This window comes from Pleurodeles waltl, chromosome 2_2, assembly GCF_031143425.1.
Source record: "Pleurodeles waltl isolate 20211129_DDA chromosome 2_2, aPleWal1.hap1.20221129, whole genome shotgun sequence".
Lineage (NCBI taxonomy): Eukaryota > Metazoa > Chordata > Amphibia > Caudata > Salamandridae > Pleurodeles > Pleurodeles waltl.
Window position 1 is genome coordinate 586,748,271 of NC_090439.1, and position 21,155 is coordinate 586,769,425.

Below are 21,155 nucleotides of genomic sequence, written 5' to 3' on the forward strand. Positions count from 1 at the left end.
TTTTACTTTGCATAACTTCCTGCCAGGTCTGATCAGTCAACTGTTCTTTGACGTCTTGGACAAACAGTTGTATAGGGCTGTGGCCGTCATGATTATCTGATGGAATTGTTACATTGATCTCACAATGCTCATTTTTAGGGTTGAGCGCAGAAGCGCTCTGCCCCTGTTGTAATCTCTCTTTGGGCTTTTAACCACGCCCACGTCACACCTGTCACCTTCATTGGTTCATGGACTTGCCTTTTAGAATCCGCTTGCTTTTATTAGTGAAAGGCATGCGTACGTCATGCCTTTTCCGGTGTTTAGCCCTTTTTGAGCGCACCTGCCAACTACTGAAAACAACTGAAACTCCATGTTTTCAGCCTGGTTTCTGCACTACTTTATCTTTTTATTTTTCACGCAGCGTGATCCCACTGGGTTCTACATAGCGAGATTGCGCTTTTTTTTTCTTTCAATTTATGTGGCAAGAAAAGTCCGGTTAGGAGTTTACAAAGCTAATAGCTCTACTTCGAGCAAATGCAAGACTCGTTGCATTGCAAATGCTTGTTTAAAGTGGCTGCTGGCTTTCACACAGTAGACCATGCTGCCTTGCCAAATCTGCCTCAGTGGTTTCACTCTTAACTCTTTATTTCCAGTATGTAGTTGGAGAGATCAGGCCAGATGTGTACGGTTTTATTTAGTATGTCTGACGTTACCAGAGCCAGCTGTAGACACAATGAAGGCAGAGCTTTCTCAATGCAAACCTCTTTTTTGTTGCTGCAGATGAATAGTGAACCTTAGTATACTACTAAATCCAAACTGAAGTTTCAGTATGCAGCTTCATTTGTCATAATTTGCTACTGGGGGGGAACACCACTGGCAACATTCCTGCTGAGGGTTGCACTTGTTTAAAGTGCGTGCTTATTACCCAGACATGCCGAAAGTGCAGTTATGGAGAGAGAACTTCAAACCAACCTCTGCCTCCAATGGCTCACTTAGTGATTTAGAAAATCAAAAAAGTGGGCTGTGTTTGCAAATCGGAGTAGTTTTGAACATCGAAAGACAGACTGGTTAAGTGTTTTGCAGGGTATGGAAGGCTGCTTGCAGTTAAGCTTGCTGCAAGCAATGTTTGTGTTAATAACAAAGAAATCAACAGTTAAATCTGGCTCAGCAAACTGTAAAACAGGCCCAGAAGCAGCTCAAAAACGGTCTTACTGATTTATGAGATTAGCCCTTTGGGCACTGCCTGGTTGCCCTACAGGCCAGTCTGACCCTATCTGCCTCTCACATGCTGTCCATTGAAAACTGTGTGCTCTAGTCAGACCTCCTTTTCACTTGCCTGTGGGTGGATCGATGATTAGTGCTAAGTGTATTAGTGGCTGCCTGGCTAATGTGACTCTAAACTCCTCCCTCAGCCGACAACCTATAGAAGAATATTCTGCAAAATGATTGCCCTAAACCTAAAAATGAGACAACAATTATGGAGCAACACTCCATTCCTGGGAACCTGAGTGATAGATATAACAACAAAAATACAATGTTTCTCTTGGCGAGAGCCTTTAGCCGAAGTTATCCTGGCACCACACGACACATTCCAATGATCAAATATAAGGACAGTTAGATTTGTACAGATATAGTATTTATATTTGCGTACAAAAATAAAGAACAGTAAAAACAACAAGTAGGGACTCCAAAAAAGGGCACAGTGCAAGTGAATTGGGACAAGGGTGATTGTTGGTGCACACTTGACATAAATAAACAGATAATGCGCTGTCGACTTATTGGAGGAATACATCTAACAAAATAAGATTTCAGCTCTAAATGTTCCGTTCTTATAGCCAAAATAATTGTAGGTCAGCAGTACAATACGCAACGTTTTGACCCCTTATATCGACTTCTCTGGGGTCTTCATCAGGACAAAGTGGAAACAACCCTATTTTCAAATTCATGGGAGGTTTTTAAAGGAACTTTCAACGTCAAGACTTCAAAATATGTCAGTATGGAGAAGAATCTCTTCTCCCAAACCAACCACACTTTCAAGAGAATAGCGTTCGGACTGCTCTTCAGAGCAGGTGAACAATGTCCGGTCCCACTCGTGAGAGAGACAAGAAATAGCAGCACAGGCACATATTGCCTAAAAGTGAATCCAACTGCCCAACCACTCCACAAGTGCCTAACCCTAGGTATCCATCCTGCGGTGTCCATCTGCCCCTTGCTCACACTGCTCCACTTGTATGGATCATGCCTTTCAGTGGGGCAGTGTCAAGGTCCCTCATATGCTCCTTTACTGATGCTCTTCGGTAGTGATGGAATGATCAAGGCGCTTTGTCACAACCCCACTGTCCCTGAAATCAGGTATTAGGCTGAAAGTACATCTTTTCGATCTGCGTTGTCCATATCACTTTATCCACATCACTGTAAACACAGAAGAGACCCTCATTTTTACCACATCGTGAAATCATTGTGAGACTATGGTCGTTCTCACTCATCACTCTCGTTTTGTATCTGTCGTGAATGACCTTTGTCCTTTAGCCGGCTCATCATCGGTGCCTCGAAGGGAAAGCACTTCTATGGGAAATCCGGGAGCCCAGGGGTTAATTGGTATGGATTGTGTCAGAGAGCCTTTGGAGAGCAGCTGCAGCCCCATTGCTAAATTGAAATTGATAGATTGATAACTGTCCGAAGCCTCGTGTGATTCAATTACAAGGCTTATGGCGTTTTAAAAGCCTTTATTGCTTTACTCATGCCAAATAAATATTTCAGACTGGCTCTCCAAATGGGTTGTACTTTTTGTTGTGTGTTTCTCCTGAAATATGCTTCCTAGCGTCTTTCTTGCCCTTATCTCTCACGTTCCTTCCACTGGGCTTCAGATCTGTTTTTAGAATGCTGTGGTAAATGCTCATATTCCGTAACCTTTCCCGCGGAGGTCAGATACGTGACTGCAGTCCATCGGGCTATTTAGAGGAAGCAGATGAGTGAGGTAGCTGTCACTTCACCCCGCCCTCCTGCGCGCGCTCTGAAAACCTCCCGTGTGAAGGAACATGGCTGAGGGGTGTCTGCAGGCACGGCTCTGCGCCTGCAAATTGCTGAGAAAAATCATATCCACTGAGACTGAGAAGAATAGACAGCGATATCAAAGAGGGGGTGTCCGTGTAGTTAGTGAGTCATATCACCGACCATGAGGCTCTGTTGACACTGAGCTGTGGGGTAGTAGGATGGTCAAATTCCTAATAGAAATGCACCGTTGATTACTAATTAAAAACAGCTTCAACATGCAGGTTTCTTTTTTGTTTGTTTTATGAAGCTGGTAAGAGACCGCCATGTAAAGCATGCAATTGTCATCCATTCCGGTTTCTTTCGAAAACACCACTGCACCTGCTGGGGATTGCGGGCCTTACTACCTTATATTACTCCTAAAATGATAAGAATGATAAACTTCACAGTGTAATACAACAAGAGCTGCAGGGTGTGGTAAAGATGTGGGACTAAGTTGTGACTGTGCACCTTTTTGCATTGCGTCTTGACCTTTCTAATACACTTTTATGTCCACACATCGCTAAGGATGCGCGTGGAGGTTTTACCATTTTATAAAACCATAAATGGCGCCTGTGAAGTGCCTTTGTGGTGCCTTAAAGTATGTCAGTGTGTGAAGCTGTGACAAGTATCAGTAAACAGGAAGAGAATGGAAACTGCAAAAAAACGCTTGAGGGCCCACCTCTCAACGTTGTACACAGTGTGGGTCTTTAAAACTGTACTTGTATTTTGTAGGGGAGAAGGTCTATAACTTAGGAATCATTTTGATACCTACCTATTCATTATCAACATTACCAAAACACCTTCTGTCACCTACATCTCCTGCATGGTGGCTCGTCATGCCTCAGCAATTAAGTGATTCAGCAGCGCCTATGGCAGTCTTCCAGCTAAGAAATTCAACAGTTGCCCATCACGTTCTCTGTCTGACATTGAGCGTGATAATGTGGTGGCCTAACCAAAAAAGAGTGTCTTGGCCTTGATCTCACTACAGCCTGGGCAAGGAACCTTCCGGAGCTAAATCAAAAAATCCGTAAAGTATCCTCCTCATTACTGAGGGCCAGGTTCTACACTTGTGCTGGGGGAGGTGCAAGGTTCAACAGTTGCAACAAGCGATACAATTATTTGTTTACTTGTTTTGTAAACCACTGGCTTGTGGCATGGAGCTTTTTCATATCTCTAGTGACAAAGAAGCAATCAATTCTTCAGTAGCCCAGACCCGTCCTAGTATCAAACAAGACTACCTGGAGCCCAGTCCTTTTTTAAAGAGGCAGGTAGTTCCAGTGATCTTGTGATGCAAAGGGAAAGTCTGTTTGAATAGGATTGCTATTTTTTCTCTTAAAGACTGTCATATTTTGTTTGTTTTTAATTTTTATTCTTTGAGCCACTGTTGATAGCGCTCTCTACAAATGCTCGTACCAGTAGCCAGTGAAGGGTGAGCTCACTAGGGTTGTGTGAATCGATTTTTTTATTGAAACACGGTTTGGCTGCATGGTTTTGAAATGTATGTAATTTGGGGATCTATGCCTTTGGTATTCTAGTATAGACAGTTTCACTGTAATCTAACCTTGACATCACCAGCGACCACTGACCCTCGGGTAGGTCGCTCCCCTGCTCACGCTGCGCCACCAGTCCCTGACTGCCCTCCTCACCGTTCTCCTCCTGTGAGTGTGTGCGAGTGTGCTCCTTCTTTACCCGTGTACCCCGAGTGCTTGTGTTGACGGACTGACCGGAATCCTCCTTTTCCCCGTGTATCCCGTGCGTGTGCCCCTGAGTGCCGTGTGCCCCCTCCCGCCGCTCTTCCTCTTTTCTCAGCCCCTCCATTTAGAGTTTTCTTGGCCTTCTCGCCGTTTTTTGCCGTCGTTCTTTTGCTGCCTTTTTTGCCGCTTTTTCTTTTCCCGCCTCCAGATTCCCCCGCCCGCCCGCCTCCCAGCTGACCCCTCCTCCCCGGCTACCCTTAAATGGCGGCCGCTGCGAGGCAGAGGTAGCGACCACTGACCCTCGGGTAGGTCGCTCCCCTGCTCACGCAGCGCCACCAGTCCCTGACTGCCCTCCTCACCGTTCTCCTCCTGTGAGTGTGTGCGAGTGTGCTCCTTCTTTACCCGTGTACCCCGAGTGCTTGTGTTGATGGACTGACCGGAATCCTCCTTTTCCCCGTGTATCACGTGCGTGTGCCCCTGAGTGCCGTGTGCCCCCTCCCGCCGCTCTTCCTCTTTTCTCAGCCCCTCCATTTAGAGTTTTCTTGGCCTTCTCGCCGTTTTTTTGCCGCCTTTTTTGCCGCTTTTTCTTTTCCCGCCTCCAGATTCCCCCGCCCGCCCGCCTCCCAGCTGACCCCTCCTCCCCGGCTACCATTAAATGGCGGCCGCGCACAGCGGGCGCGCCTAAGGCAAGCCCGTCTGCGCCCGTCTGCGCCTGGACCGCGCCTAGCGCCACAACCCCTGGCCCCCGTGACCCCCACCTCCCCCGCCTGACCCACAGCTCCGCTGCCCTCACCGCTCTCAACCCCGGCCGCACGCCGGGCTGCTGCCGCGCCACCCCGAAGCGGACCCACGGACCCTTCACCTGCCGCAACTGCCATTTCACCTGCCTACGAACCCACACCAAACCCAACAGGAACGACTTGCCCGGAAACAACCTCGACTGCATCCTGGTCAACACCAGATCCGTCCACAGGCACGCCATCGAACTGTGGAACCTCATCGACTCCACAAACCCGGACATCGCCTTCCTCACCGAGACCTGGATGAACCCCTCCTCGGCACCCGACATCGCCATAGCCATCCCCGACGGCTACAAAATCATCAGGAAAGACCGCACCAACCGCACCGGAGGAGGCATCGCCATCGCCCACAAGAGCTCCATCCGCATCACAACCTACACCGACAACTCACTACCCGACGCCGAGCACCTCCACTTCTCAATCAACAGCGACCCCAAGACCACCCTCAGAGGCACCCTCATATACAGACCACCAGGACCACGCACAAAGTTCAGCGAAGACATCGCAGACTTCATCAGCCCACACGCACTCCCGTCCACCAACTACATCCTCCTAGGGGACCTCAACTTCCACCTGGAGAATCGCACCGACAACAACACCACCGCCTTATTGGACAACCTCGCCAACCTGGGACTAAAACAACTAGTCAACACCCCCACCCACTACGCCGGACACACGCTCGATCCCATCTTCTCCTCCAGCAAATACATCTCTTGCAGCCACACCACCGAACTCTCCTGGACAGACCACAGCTGTGTCCACTTCAGCTTCAAGAAGACCAACGTACACCACCACGCCCAACAACCACCAAGAAGACAGTGGAACCGAATCTCCTCGGAACAACTCGCATCGACCCTCTCTCAGAACCCTCCCACCAACACTACAGACCCCAACGAAGCCGCCAACAACCTCACGAGCTGGATCTCAGACTGCGCCAACCTCCTGGCCCCCCTGAAGACCCAAGCAAACAGAAACAGCCACAAGAAAAATTCCTGGTTCACCCCCGACCTCAAGGACTCCAAAAAAGGATGCCGCACCCTCGAGAAAACTTGGCGCCTCAACCAGACCGACGAGAACATGTCTGCTCTCAAAAACGCCACCCGCAAACACCACCAACTCCTCCGCGCAGCACGAAAATCAGCCTTCCAGAACAGACTAGACAGCAACGCCCACAACAGCAAGGAACTATTTGGCATCGTCAAAGAGCTCTCCAACCCCGACGCCGAAAACAACTCCATCCCTCCCTCACAGGACCTCTGCGACTCCCTCGCAGCCTTCTTCCACCACAAGATCACCGACATCTACAACAGCTTCACCACAACCAACACGAGCCTTCCACCGGAACCCGCCACCGACAACAACACCATCCACACCTGGAACCCAACCTCCACAGAGGAAACCACCCGCGTCATGAACTCCATCCACTCAGGATCACCTTCCGACCCCTGCCCGCACCACATCTTCAACAAAGCCGACAACATCATCGCACCCCACCTCCGAGACGTCATCAACACATCCTTTTCCACCGCCACCTTCCCAGAGAACTGGAAGCACGCCGAACTGAACGCCCTCCTAAAGAAACTAACAGCAGACCCCACCGAACTCAAAAACTTCCGGCCCATCTCGCTCCTACCGTTCCCCGCCAATGTGATTGAGAAAATAGTCAACGCTCAACTCACCACCGCCCTGGAAAACAACGACTCACTCGACCCCTCACAGTTCGGCTTCAGAGCCAACCACAGCACCGAGACCGCCCTCATCGCAGCCACGGACGACATCAGATCCCTGACCGACAAAGGAGAAACCGTGGCCCTCATACTCCTGGACCTCTCTGCAGCATTCGACACGGTCTGCCACCGTACCCTGATACGTCGCCTCAGCAACGCTGGCATCAGAGGCAAGGCCCTGGAATGGATCACCTCCTTCCTCTCCGGAAGAACCCAGAGAGTCCGCCTCCCCCCCTTCAGATCCACAGCTACGGAGATAATCTGCGGCGTCCCCCAGGGATCCTCCCTCAGCCCCACCCTCTTCAACATCTACATGACCCCCCTGACGAACATCGCACGCAAACACAGACTCAACCTCATATCCTACGCAGACGACACCCAGCTCATCCTATCCCTCACCAACAACCCCGCCTCAGCAAGAACCAGACTACACGAAGGCATGAAGGAAGTAGCGAACTGGATGACAGACAGCCGGCTTAAACTGAACACAGAGAAGACGGAGGTCCTCATCCTCGGCCCTACACCAACCGCCTGGGACGACTCCTGGTGGCCTCCCGCCCTAGGCAGCACTCCCCAACCCACCGACCACGCACGCAACCTCGGTTTCATCCTGGACTCTTCCCTCTCCATGACCAGACAGGTCAACTCGGTGACCTCAGCATGCTTCAACACCCTCCGCATGTTCCGCAAGATCTTCGGCTGGATCCCCACCGACACCAGGAAGACCGTCACTCACGCCCTCGTCACCAGTCGCTTGGACTATGGGAACGCTCTGTACGCCGGCATCACCATCAAGCTACAGAGGAAACTTCAACGAATCCAGAACGCCGCCGCACGACTTATCCTGAACATACCCCGCCACCACCACATCTCCGGACACCTGAAGAAACTCCACTGGCTCCCAGTCAACAAGAGGATCACCTTCAGACTCCTCACCCACGCACACAAAGCCCTGCACAACCTCGGACCAAAACTCATCAACCACCGCATCTCCTTCTACACTCCTCCTCGCACCCTACGCTCAACCGGACAAGCCCTGGCAGCCGTACCTCGCATTCGCAAAGCCAGCGCCGGAGGCAGGTCTTTCTCTTACCTAGCAGCAAAGACCTGGAACTCTCTCCCCAGTCACCTTCGTGCCATACAAGACCACCTCCCCTTCAGAAGGCAGCTCAAGACCTGGCTCTTCGAGCACTGACCCCCTCCACCACTCCAGCGCCTTGAGACCCTTACGGGTGAGTAGCGCGCTTTATAAATGCGACTGATTAATTGATTGATTAACTGGTAAAGCTGATGAAGTGCTCCAGTTAAACCAGTGTTTAGGATCCCTCTCAGCAGTGCTGTGATTTGTTTGTCAAAGGAAAGTTTGGGTTGAACCATACTCGAGATGTTGTACTGCTTCATCTGGAATTAGGCTGGCTTCTAGCCTCTTGAAAGAGAAAAACTGGCATCTCAGGGTTCACCAACTCTGATAGTTTCAGTCTTTTACTTGTTTATGCTGAGATAGCACTCCCTCATTCCCAAGTGTATGTGCTTCCGAATGTCTGTGACACTTTTTCGATGGTCTTGGTGGTTGCCTAGCCAGATATGGAGGTATGTCACTGGCTTACATTTGGAACTGTATGTTGTATTTAGAGAGGTTATCTGGGCAGCTGCTGTCATGTAGATGTTGAAGAGAATCAGTCACAGTGGAATCCTTGTGGGACCCTTCATTAGATCAGCTTAACTTTTAATGAGGCAGTGTCAGTTTTGGTTTGCATGGGTATAATTTGTTCAAAACGATTTGCACTGCTTCGTAGCCATTCAGTTGATCCTAGCCCGGTATCTCTGCCTCTCGTAAAGCATTTTATCATCTATAGTATTGTGTATGATCGACTGATTGAGTAGGATTAGTATTGAAGAGTGTCCTCTTTAATGTGAGGAGAGAATGTCTTGCCTGATATTGCCCAAAGAGAGTTGTGTGCCCCTCTTCAGCCGAAAGCCTAATTGCCTATTATGCAAGATGTACGATTTTACAAATTCATGAAGTTGGCATGGTACCTCACCCTCCAAGAGTTAGCTAATGAACGTTAGGTTTGAGATGGGTCTATAGTTTGATGGATCCAGTTGGTCAGCTCCAGCTTTCTTTAGCAAGAGGTACGTATTGCTTCTTTTGTAGTGTTGGGCACGGATCTGTGTTGTGGTAGAGATATGTGTATGTACATAATCCTTGTTATTTATTGACTGAGCATATGAATGTTGTCTTAGTGGTGGCTGGACATGGCCCCACTGAACGTTAAAGGGTAAAGACAGCAAGGTTCAACCCAAGTTCCTAAAAGCAAAACATTTAGCTATTGCTGAAGAACACACAAAATACAATAAAGGTAATTTGAGGAAAAATGGGTATAATCGTTGAAGCAACTGTTCTATCTTTCCCTCTGCTTCAGGGGAGAACCATGGGTTCATTCACAGCAGATAAATGGGCTGCATGCTGGACTCAGAGCTGTGCTGGACTAAGAGCTAACAGGGCTGCCATTAACCTAGAAAAGATGAGAGTATTACTAGCGGGGCTTTACGGCCAATCTGTCTTCTTGGGCAGGGCCAAGGTCAGAGTTTGCACTAAGGATTTCCCAGGAATGGCTATCATTCACCACCATATGCCTGTCCATAGCTGCCTAACTCAGACTAATTTTATTCAGATTTTTCCACTGGGTATATTCTGATCCCCACAGACTTTCACACATGGAAAGGAGGCAAGACGACCACTGCACTCAGTGTCTTGTGGCACATGCACGTTTATTCCAAATTATATGTGATTGTTCCCTTATCACTACATACTGGGTTACAATCCATGAAATACTTAGCACCTTGGTGGGATACACTATAACTCCAAACCCGAAGCAGGCAAACTTGGGCATAGATGAACAGGACAGAGTCCTGGTGGGTGCCCGCTGCTTGGTGGCATCGGATTGTTAGTGGCCAAAAGAGATATTGCCTGTTGATGGATCTCACCTGCTCCCCCTCTATACTTGCTGTGTAGTCCAGGGGACTAGATGCCTGTTCTGCTGTAGAGAAATCAGTATACACTGCCCGTGGCTGTCCACGCAAGTATCACAAAATCTGTGACGTGTGCTGCGACCAAATCGACTTACAATATCTGAGTTGAACTGAACAATGTGGACATTTCTATACCTGATGCACTTTGTTGTCCATGTAGTGACCAAGATCATGTTTTGTTTACTATATTTGTATCATAATCCAAAAAAAAAGAATTCTAAAAAAAAAGGATGATTAATCTATGGATACCTTCAAGGCAAACCCAGACATGGCATTATGTATTGCGAAGTGCCTTGAAATTATCACTCATCCACAACTATCCACTGATAAAAATGATTTAGAAGAAAATCTTGCCAGATCTGTTAGGTCATCCAAATTATGGCGGGGTGGGGGGTTGGGGTAATTTTAGGGGCTGGTGGGGGGTTGGGGTGGTTTTAGGGGTGGGGATGGGGGGTCAGGGTAATTTTAGGGGTGGAGGTTGGGGTGGTTTTAGGGGTGGGGTAGGAGGGTCGGGTAATTTTAGGGGCGGGTGGTGGTTTGGGTGGTTGTAGGTTTTAGGTGTGGGGGGTTGGGGTAGTTTAGGTTTTAGGGATGGGGTGGGGGGTTTGGGGTGGTTTTAGGTTTGCGGGGTGTGGGTTGAGGAGGTTTTAGGTTTGTGGGGTGGGGTGGGGGGTTGGGGCAGTTTTAGGTAATAGGGGTGGGGGGTCGCGGTAATATTTAGGGACGGGGAGCCAGGGGGGACGCACGCTGGAACCATGCATGCGGTTCACTAATGCCTTTACCAGGAATGCCTTTACAATGACAAAACGTTGTTTAGGTATTTGTGGTAAAGGCATTAGTGATAACAACTCCGTCGTTGTTCCGACCGCTTTGTTTAGGCATGCGTTGTTCCGACATACATTCTTTCCTCATCATACAACTCATGTTTTTTTTCATGTCCCTGGTGATGTTAAGGCAGGTTTTTTCAGATTATGTGCCAGGTCAACGTCAGTCTACTTGGAACCATGCACTAAAAGCTTTGTGAGGATCCAATATGAAGGAAACTACTTGCCACCTGATTATGGAGAGAGGGGCTGCAGGGAACCATGATGAAGGCAGTGCACATGAGACCAGTATGGCATCCCTGATGTTCCCCTTGGCAGAAATCTTAATACATTTTCTTGTCTTCACTCTCAAGGTGAACTTTAACCATAAAGACAGGAGTCAATGTGAGAGCAGTATTGCATCCTTGGCGTTCCCCTCAGCAGCAATCCCAATACATTTTGGCCCTCATTACGACCTTGAAGCCACCCGCCAAGGTCTGACTGCCGGGCGGCCTCCAATGCAGCCATCAGGAGATCCCCGCTGGGCCGGCAGGCGTAAACCTGGTTTCCGCCAGCCGGCCCAGCGGGTATCTCGGCCGCAACACAGGAGCCGGCTCCAAATGGAGCCAGCTTTGTTGAGGCCGTGCGACGGGTGCAGTTGCACCCATTGCGCCTTTCACTGTCTGCATGGCAGACAGTGAAAAGCTGCACGGGCTGTGGCAGGGGGCCCGCGACTCCCCTTACCACCAGCCTTTTCATGGCGGTTCAAACCGCCATGAAAAGGCTGGCGGTAGGGGGACTCGTAATCCCCTGGGTAGCGCTGCAAGCAGCGCTGCCCTGGCGGATTAAAACCACCGGGACCACTGTGGCGGGAAAACCGCCGGTCCCGGCGGTGCGACCGCGGCCGTAATTCCCTGTGAAGCACCGCCAGCCTGTTGGCGGTGCTTCCTCCAGAACAGCCCTGGCGATCTTTGACCACCAGGGTTGTAATGACCCCCTTTGTCTTCACTCTCAAGATGGACATTGAGCATAAGATCATGCCAGTGGTGAAGGCATGGTGAAGGAAATCAGACACAAACTTGCTTGCCTTCGGATGGCAAGTGAATGATAATGATTGTACAGTATAATTTTTTGTGGCAGGAGATATATCAAAACAGATCACCAATGGATAAACTCAGAGTAACTTGTGTAATGCTCTTCAATCGATATGCATACTTTAAAAATCATCATGGGAAGAATGGTCCAGGGCCCAATAGTTGCTCTCAATGCACGTATCTCAGAAGTCAAGAAGGATAAATAACTACTCCATTGCACCCTGGCTGAACACTTTCTTCTTTAAAGAATACCCTTCTAATCCAGAGCATGCAAGGTGGAAGAGTCATAAACATTCTTTGTCCAAGATGATCTACTTGCAGAGTCTTTAATCGCTCACAGTGAGGCGCAGAGTAACACATCTGGGATAACAGATTCTTTACCTGTTCAGACAGGCAAAGCAGGAGAATTGACTGAGTAGGGGGTAGGTTTGTGCCATTAGTACATAGGCGCTAAGGGCATACAGTTGTTCATATCTCTATGACAGGTACAACAGGCATGTTTGGAGTAGAGGAATGCAGTTATATGAACTTTTCACATATGATAAATTCAGTGAAGCTTTGGTTGATTAAGTGAAGTGCTTTTCCAATAGAGGCATCGGCTCCTCAGCTCACTGACCCTGCAGTCGTGATGACCATAGATCAAACAAGGAATTTTAGGTCGTTCTGAATCCCTTCCTAATTCTTCAAGAGAAAGAATGGATGTCAGTGTTCTGATACAAACTTTATTTTGTTCAATCTCCAAGTTGGGAAGCAAAAGTTATGTTATCTCACTGTTGAATAAATTTAAGATTGAACTGACATTTTATTTGTTCTCGCGAAAATGAATACTTTTCGGAAGCTGATGAGAGAATATTTTATTGTACCAGGAGTATTTGTGTCAAGTACCGGGTACGGACAGTGAAAACTGCATTGACACAAATATCAATGGGGTTAGAAGATATTTTTTTCACTATAGGCCAGGATTAATTTAATAAAAGTGGTCAACTTTTTCTCAGCGTTCTTTTCTGTATGCAAAACATCGTCTTAACTCTTGCATTTGTTTATAGATTTTACTGGTTTTCTAAATTTAATTAAATGTGTCCATATTTAAAATGATTGATTATATTTGTTAATACCGTATCTCACGAAGTGTTTAGTGAAAAATGGATACCATGCATTCTGAATTTTATTCCGCTATGGAGCCTCATTTTGAAGAAATTGACATATTCAGAGAGCGATAATATAGGAAGTAATGGAACTAGAATTCTCCAAATCAGAAAGGTGTTGGTTCACCACTATGCTAGCTTTATGGAAATAGAGTAATTGATCTATAGACTGGGACAGCATTGGGGTGCAGACAGCTGTACAGAAGGACAATAAGCCTGTGGCGAGGAGAATTATTTTTGTTTTAAGTTATGATGTGATACCTTCTTTATTTTGAGAAGGCAGTCGCTGGGTTTTGTTGTAGGTGATCACTTCACTGAATTGTCTGTATTTATACTAATATTGCATTTTAAGGGGTGAGCGTGCAAAGTGCACTGTCCATGTTGTTATCTCTCTATGGGCTTGCAACCACGCCCAGCAGTTTGGTTGGTTTGTGGGCTCCCTTTTAAAATTTGCTTGATTTGATTAGTGAAAGGCATGCATATGTCATGCCTTTCTGGTGTTTAGCCCTTCTCGAGCGCACCGGCGAACTACTGAAAACATACGAGGCTCTATGTTTTCCATATGGTTTCTGGGCTACTTTTTCTCTTGATTTTATGGGCAGCGTGATCTCGCTAGGGAGTAGTCGCGTGTTTTGCATGACATCGATCCTGTTACATAGATAATTGCACTTTTGCCGGTTACATGGATAATTGCACTTTTGCCGGTAATGTGGATAATTGCACTTTTGCCGATAGGTTTCCCTGCGAGCTAACTTCTGTTTCTTTTTGTGTGTTTGCTTCGGGCTCATGGCAGCCGTTGGCTCGCTTATGTGAAACTGTTTATCTTCTCATTTTCAATTTATGTGGCAAGAAAAGTCCCGTTAGGAGTTTACAATGCTAATAGCTCTAACTCGAGCAAACGTGAGACCCATTGTATTGCAAATGCTTGTTACGTTTGACATTTCTTGCACTTCCACTTTCTCCCTATAGCCAAATGATTCCTCGACATGATTGTTTGTGCAGTGAAAATATTTTTGTAAATAAAAAATGTTTAATGCACTCATAGTAGGCCTGAGGAGAATGGAACCCACGCCAATGTAGAGACCTTGCGTACTGGGTGGATCCTCCCCCATTTTGCCAAAGTCGTGATGAGCTAGGATGCGTTGGTTATGATTCCACACAAGTATCTGGCCTGTCCACATCTGGTGCTTGTGTATAGTTGCGGATTCCCTGTAGTTATAGCATCACTGCACGCCGGTTACTGCCTTGTGCGGGCACCACACTGATAGCCTGTCTTCATTGGAACAGTGGCAAGCAAGAACCGCCCATCCACAGACACTGCCCGGCCTGGGGACTGGTGGTTAAGCAGTCACCCTGTCTATTACACAAGGCACTAAGCTGGACAACGTGACAGTCACAACACAGGTTAGATTGGAGTGATAGAGAGTAGGGGAGAAGAGCAACTATTTATGTCAAGGTACCTTGTAAAGCCCAGCTCAAGCCAACCAGAGTCTAACTGCCTACAGTGCACTTGTCTAACGCCAGCGCGGCCCCACGGGATCTCCTGGTTACCTGTGGGGGCTGTCCTGGGGGCTGCACTCACGGCTGCTGACCGCCTCCCCGTGGCCTGCCAGTCTTTGGCACTTCGGTCTTTTGTGGGGGTCTCACTGACACGGCGATGCTGTAACCAGTAGCAGAAAGGTGCTCCTCCTGGAGGTGTGTCTCGTGGGTTTACTGTTGTGTCCAAAGGGCATAATGCTGCTGTGTAAGCACAATATATGAGATGAGGGAATTGGCACCCCCTCCTGCTGTGGCTGGCAGAGCTTTCCACACTCTGGCCGCTACCGATTGCATTCCACATAGGCCACTTCCGGTACTGTGGAGACCCCTGACCACACGAGCACGTGGGGGATCATACTCCGTGAAGTCACCAGAGGTGTGCTGATAGGCCTCTGTAGACATACTTCCATCCTCTGGTATACAGGACTCCCTTATTTGGGTTTGAGAGGTGGTCACAGGGCATATGGGTGAGAATCGTGTCTGTAGGAATGTCTCACCAGTGTGGATTTCTTTCTTATTATCACCGTGTAGATTACACGTGTACACCTGCAATAATTTACACCATAATGTGTCTGAAAATAATAAAAATATCAAAAGTTATTTTTGAGGCAGTGATGGTAAACGTGTGTGGTCCACAATATACTGCCTTGTGCAGACCTCGGTCACCTGCTCTGACATGATACTCACTGCCTGGAGTGAGCATCCTTCAGCGACCCCAGTGTACTGGGATCCGGACTCCTGGCAATCTAATCAATCAAGTGATATTAATGAAGAATTTAAGAATAATATGGGTTTGTGGCGTGAACCACACCTAGCTGGACAGTGTCGGCGAAGGCACTTGCGTGGTACAGAGTGTTTCACAGTGTTGTGTTGTGATGCCAGATGAATGGACTCATTGTGCGGATGGCTGCTCTGCTTGTCTTGGCAGCTCCTGGTTGTTGCTTCACTGCGTAGTGCAGAACAACAGAAAAGCTATTCTTGTTTCACTGCTTTGATTGTCATTAAGTGCTGTTATCTTCTTTCTGCAGGGTCAGACTGTCAACTGGGAAGAAGGCTGGATACAGAAGGTGAGCTACAATGTGTGCGATGTCTGTGTGTGTGTGTGTCTGTGTGTGTAGGTAGACATGTATTGGAATGGTTTGGGCTTCTTTTTGACAGCCAATATAATATTTCTGCTTGTGAACAACTAGAATCCTAGTGCTGAAATTAAAATGTAATCCTCGGACCAGCGGTGCTGTGGCCGCAGAGAACTGTATGTCCCAATATCCTGTATCCAGTATTCTATATAATCAACTAGAGCTAAGAGAAAAACATCAGTATAAGTTGCAGAACTGAAGCACACATTTTTTTTCTAAAATGTAAAGTGTATATGTTCTTATCAGTGGTGGGCACAGAACTGCAGAACCTGGTGCATCTGTCTAGGTCAGCGCCTCGAACCCTCGCCTGAGGTCGGCGCTAGTAAGAATGGGCCGCGAGCTGGCGGTGTCAGCGGGTCGCAGATCAGCACCGAGTGGGTCTTTCTGTAGCTGAGCAAGGGCCCTCTGTTCCCGGGTACCTTTCTGAGCCGGATCGCGCTGCCTTGGTCGGCGGGACACTGTACGTTAAACGCTTACTGAACACCACCCTCGAAGTAGACTGATCCCTCGTTGAAGGACCAGAAGAGTGTTAATATCCTAAAAGCAAACCGGCACAAACAACACATTGTGGAAGTGTGGGAGCCCAAGGCACGGCGCAATGTCCTTGAAGTAAGGAGTGTAAAAGGAAGAGCAGTTTTCTAGAGAGAAACAAGAGAGCTCGCTGCGCTGAGTGCGAAGGAAGGACAGTGACAGAGAGACCTGCAGCTGGGAGAGGGTGGCACAGTCTGTACTAACGAAATAGACAAGAGAGTGTCGACGCCAGACACTGCATGCATCGTGCAGCGTTCTGTCAGAATCCGTGTGCGCGTGAAGGGGGGTGTGAGCTGCAGGCCTGTCCCATACCCCACGTGAAGCGAGGCTCCAGACACGACTGCCATAAGTGTGAGACACAAGAAGGAAAATGTGTCTGCTTCATCTGCCAAGACCTCAGGGATGGAAACGGGTTGAAATGGGGAATTGCAACATCATTATTTACGTTTTTGCGGCTAAAAGAAGTGACTCGAAGTCATAAAGCCCTCCCAGTGGCAGTGGCTGGCTCTGCAGGAGTGAAGTGCGTAGAACTGCGGACAGATTCGGTAGGCCTGGTTGATCTTTTCTGGTTGACAGTTCCTGTGCTCCATGTAATCAGTGCCACCAGTATTATTATACTTTAGCACAGTTTCAGGCATGAGTATTCCCACTGCAAGGCAGTCCTGTCCAAATGTGCACCTCGCCCCCCACTTCAGCATGCCATGCACCTGGAAGAAGCCGCATTAGTCTGTGTTTACCAAGTAGGAAATGCCCAAATGACAAGTCCATCTTGTGACCGCTTGAAAAGAACATCTGTTTGCCTCGGATACCAAGAAGCCTCCTCCAGTTAAGGCTCAGCGCTGACTTCTGCTGTGACCTGCAGGTCACAAGGCCAAAACCCAGCAAGGACAACTCAACTTTCTGATCCTTCCAGAGTTAGTAAATTCAATACCACTTAATCAGGTAATAGTGACTCCTCTTATGCACAGATCCTGAAGTTCTTATTATGCAGTGCACCACCATCCTCTTCACACATCTGATGGTCAGTTGCACTGAAAGCTGTCCAGAGACCAAACGCAGCCACCGTTTCTCCGCCACCCCTGCCAACTGCTTTAACGTTTGTCCAGGCAGTGACGAGACCAGACTCGCCTGCTCGCTGAGGGAGAAAACCCGACTAACAACGATCAGCAGCAGAGCGCTAAGTTTGATTCAGTGTGAGTAATTTCAGATTTTGAGTCGCGAGGGGAATTTTCTTCAGAGCAAAAAAACAACACAAGCAAAAAAGAAAACTTTTATGATTTGGACAGTTTAAATGATCCATAACTATATCAACAGATTGGCCGAGGAATTATTTAATTACTTTAGTTCGAGTTAAATAAAACAGCAAGTAAATTATGTTTTATTATCTTTTTGTCACTCCATAAACTACGGCGTTAAGTGCATAAGGATCTACGCTTTGTGTGTTATGGTATACGTGTCACTGAGCTTATTCAGATCTTTATGACTGGGTGGAGAAAATATATATTGCAAAACGAACGCTGCATGTGGGTGGAGGCCGAGGCTGGACTTGTCATGTCAAAAGTAACGCCGATGTTTGTTCTAGTTCTGACATTTCTTCATAAGGAACCACAAGAAAGATGACCGGCTACTTCTGCCTGTGCCGAGTCAACCTCCTGACACCTTTAAGAGCTGCTAAATTATTAATATGGGCTTCTTAAGTATGATAATAGTGAAAGAGCAAATTGTGTGTCCCAGAAGGGAATGTTGGAAACTCTAATGTACCCTGCAGAAAGGAAGAAAATCAATCTATTAACAGTTTCAGAAGACCTGTTTTTCGCATAGAATCCATTTACTAACCTGGAAATGTATCAACATGCAAAAACATATATAGGTTACTTATCTGTAACTCTGGCGTAATTTTATTTCGTCTACTCGGCGCGTCCTTCGTACTGAAGACAAACACTGAGCATTCAGGACAGCCGCACCTGGCTGTGGAGTGTGTGGAGACTTTGAAGGCTAATCGCTTGCAGTAAACGAAATCTGTTTTGGTTGTTATGAGCCTTTTTGCCTCAAGTGGCTTTGCGATATGTATATAAAGATGCAATATTTTCAAGTCGCCACGGAAAGGTCCTTTCTTGGTCACTAGATGGCAGCATATAAAAAGCCTTTGCGAGTGATCGGCGTTTCTTCTGTTTCAGGCGCGAGCTGTGGTGCCAGCAGCCGGCCTAGAGCCGCACGCCACGTTCACAACAGTGTCAAAGGAGAATCCCAGATGCTGAATCTCTTGGCGTACAGGGAGACAGTTTGTGTGGAATGAACGTGGGTATGATCATACCTAAGAAAAGAGGGCGGCACAATACGTTGCTAAGAATCACCTTTGGCATTTCTTTCACCGTTTTAACCCGGGTGGTGGGTGCCGCCTTTCACCTTATTGCTTCTAACAGTATCTCAAGCTTCGCTCGTAAACTAAACTTTTTGTGTGACAGACGTAGAACCATCTGCGACTTATGAAATAATTAAACCGGGTAGCAAAGGTATTGTTCAGTTGAACTCCGTTAACCTTAAAAGAACACCACGCTGTGACAACCTGCAGTATTTTTCCAAAAGCGAAACGTGGCATAAAAGACAGAACACACAATAGATACAGGAGTGCAGTGTACATCTAGAAACATTGGAGCAGACCAGGAGAATAACGGAGTACCCTAAAGTGTTGTGTGGCCCACACTGGAGTCCTTTATTGTAATCTGTGGGCCATGAGTGAGCCAAACTATGAAGAAGTGAGTCTCCCGGGGGCGTGCGTATGCAGCAAACATGGCGGAACCACAAAGTTTACGCTCCGCCACCGACGCCCTAGGAACCATTCAGCATTCTATGTCTCACCCAACTTTCTTGAACGCTGAGGAGTGGCGGCACCTTTTACAGACACCGACGATTAGCTGTGGTCATGCATGCACGGACTGACTGAAGCCGGAGCTCGCAAAATGGCTTTGCCGACAGAGAACTTTTATATTTGCAGTTTTATATAGTACGGACATAGCACAGAGGCATCAGAGCGCTTTAATGCACACAAAACACAAGTTTTACAACTGGTTACATTAAAAGTAATTGAACTCGGACTTTTGTGTCAATGTTTGTACGCAGGAATTACCACAAGAGACAATTACAATAACAGGGTGGAGGGCGGGAACAGTTAAACAAAGCAGATCAGTGAGCATTGGAGAAAGTAAGTAAGTCTGGTAGAGGGTGAATTACCCAAGATGTTTGTCAAATAGAATGAGTTTGAGGTCCTTTTTGAAGGTTGCTAGGCAGGTGGTTAGACGGAGTGAGTAAGGCAGAGCGTTCCAGATTCTAGTGGAGCTGCCCGAGAAGGACTGATTAATGTATCGTTCTCGCCTGAAGGTGGGGGGTTCCAGGAGCAAGGACTGGGCATTTCTGGAACCCCTATTTGCACAGGGAGTTTTTTTTTTTGTAAAGGTGGGAGAGTGAGGAGGACTACAGCGCTCTGTGGGTGATGCAGGCGATTTTCAATTAGGCCCGTGCTTCAATGGGGAGCCATTGGAAGGTTAGCAAGGCATGGGAAAGGTGCTCATATTTCTTGAGACCTAAGCAAGGCCTGCTGCAGAATGTAGTGTTGCTCTATGTGGGCCTAAGTGAACTTTGGGAATGCCTGAAGGGCAATTCCATAGTCTAGTCTAGAGAGACTGCACCACTGTTTTGAGGTCTTGTTTTGGAATTATTTGTCTGATTGCCCAAAGCTGTCTAAGTTGTTGTCGGGCGCAGTTGGCCATGGCAGCTATGTGGTTGTGGAGATTAAGACGATTGTCCAGGGTGATTCCGAGTGATCTGGCACTCATGACAATGGCAGGGCAGCCTACGAAGGTAGGAAGGTTGGCAATTTAGAAGTTGCGGTCAATTTAGAGCTTGAGGGATTTGGGGCCTGGGTCGTGCCCTGCAGGCTGCCTCGTGGACCCAGCTCGACCTGGGGATCCCAAAGTGACAGAGAGATGGCGTTGAGAAACTGCAGAAGGTGAGGGTTACTGGATTGGTAACGCAAAAAAGAGAGTGGCAGATGTCTTCTGCTTCAGTTCTATTGACAAAAAGATGGGATTCATGCACATCCATGCCAGCATGGTGTGGATCAGACTACCGCAGGTATACATTGGGGCTTAGTGTTTTTCTCTCCCTATGCACCATCCCTTACTTTGTATTGCATGAAGGGAGAGCTTTGAAGGGGGGGATAATCTCCCGGGTGAATTCTGCTGGCTTCTCTTAACTTCCTGCACTGTGCAGTGCCCCACAGGGTTAGGGGGCCTTGCAAATCGCTGGACTTTATGACTACTTATGCTGCTCAGCCACGGACCCCATGACACATCGACTGGGCAAGCGGACCAGGCGAGTTGGAAAAAACTATTTCTCGCTGTCGGGTGCATCCTGCTAAACCTGGAGAATTATGCCTCACATGTGTCCCTACCCTGTGTTGTGTCCCTCTTGGGAACAGAAGCTGTTGAGGTAACCTTCCACCACCCAGGAAACATCTGTTTGACATTTTAACTGTTTGCTGTTACACACTTCAAATGAAATAAGGCAGTACTATATACATGTGTCTGAGATGCTGCTGCTGCCTACACCAACATTGGGAAATACTTGAGGAAATATTCCTGA

The 21,155-nt window shown here is 47.8% G+C and overlaps 1 protein-coding gene across 4 annotated transcripts in view; it reads left to right on the forward strand.

Annotated features, from left to right (window-relative positions):
* The window catches only part of MAPRE2 (microtubule associated protein RP/EB family member 2), a 663,286-nt gene that overhangs the window by 198,014 nt on the left and 444,117 nt on the right, over positions 1 to 21,155 (forward strand). For all 4 annotated transcript variants that reach the window (XM_069220125.1, XM_069220123.1, XM_069220126.1 and 1 more), the window contains one exon: positions 15,876 to 15,914. The gene's annotated coding sequence lies outside the window, so the exon portion shown is untranslated. The remainder of the gene's footprint in view (positions 1 to 15,875; positions 15,915 to 21,155) is intronic.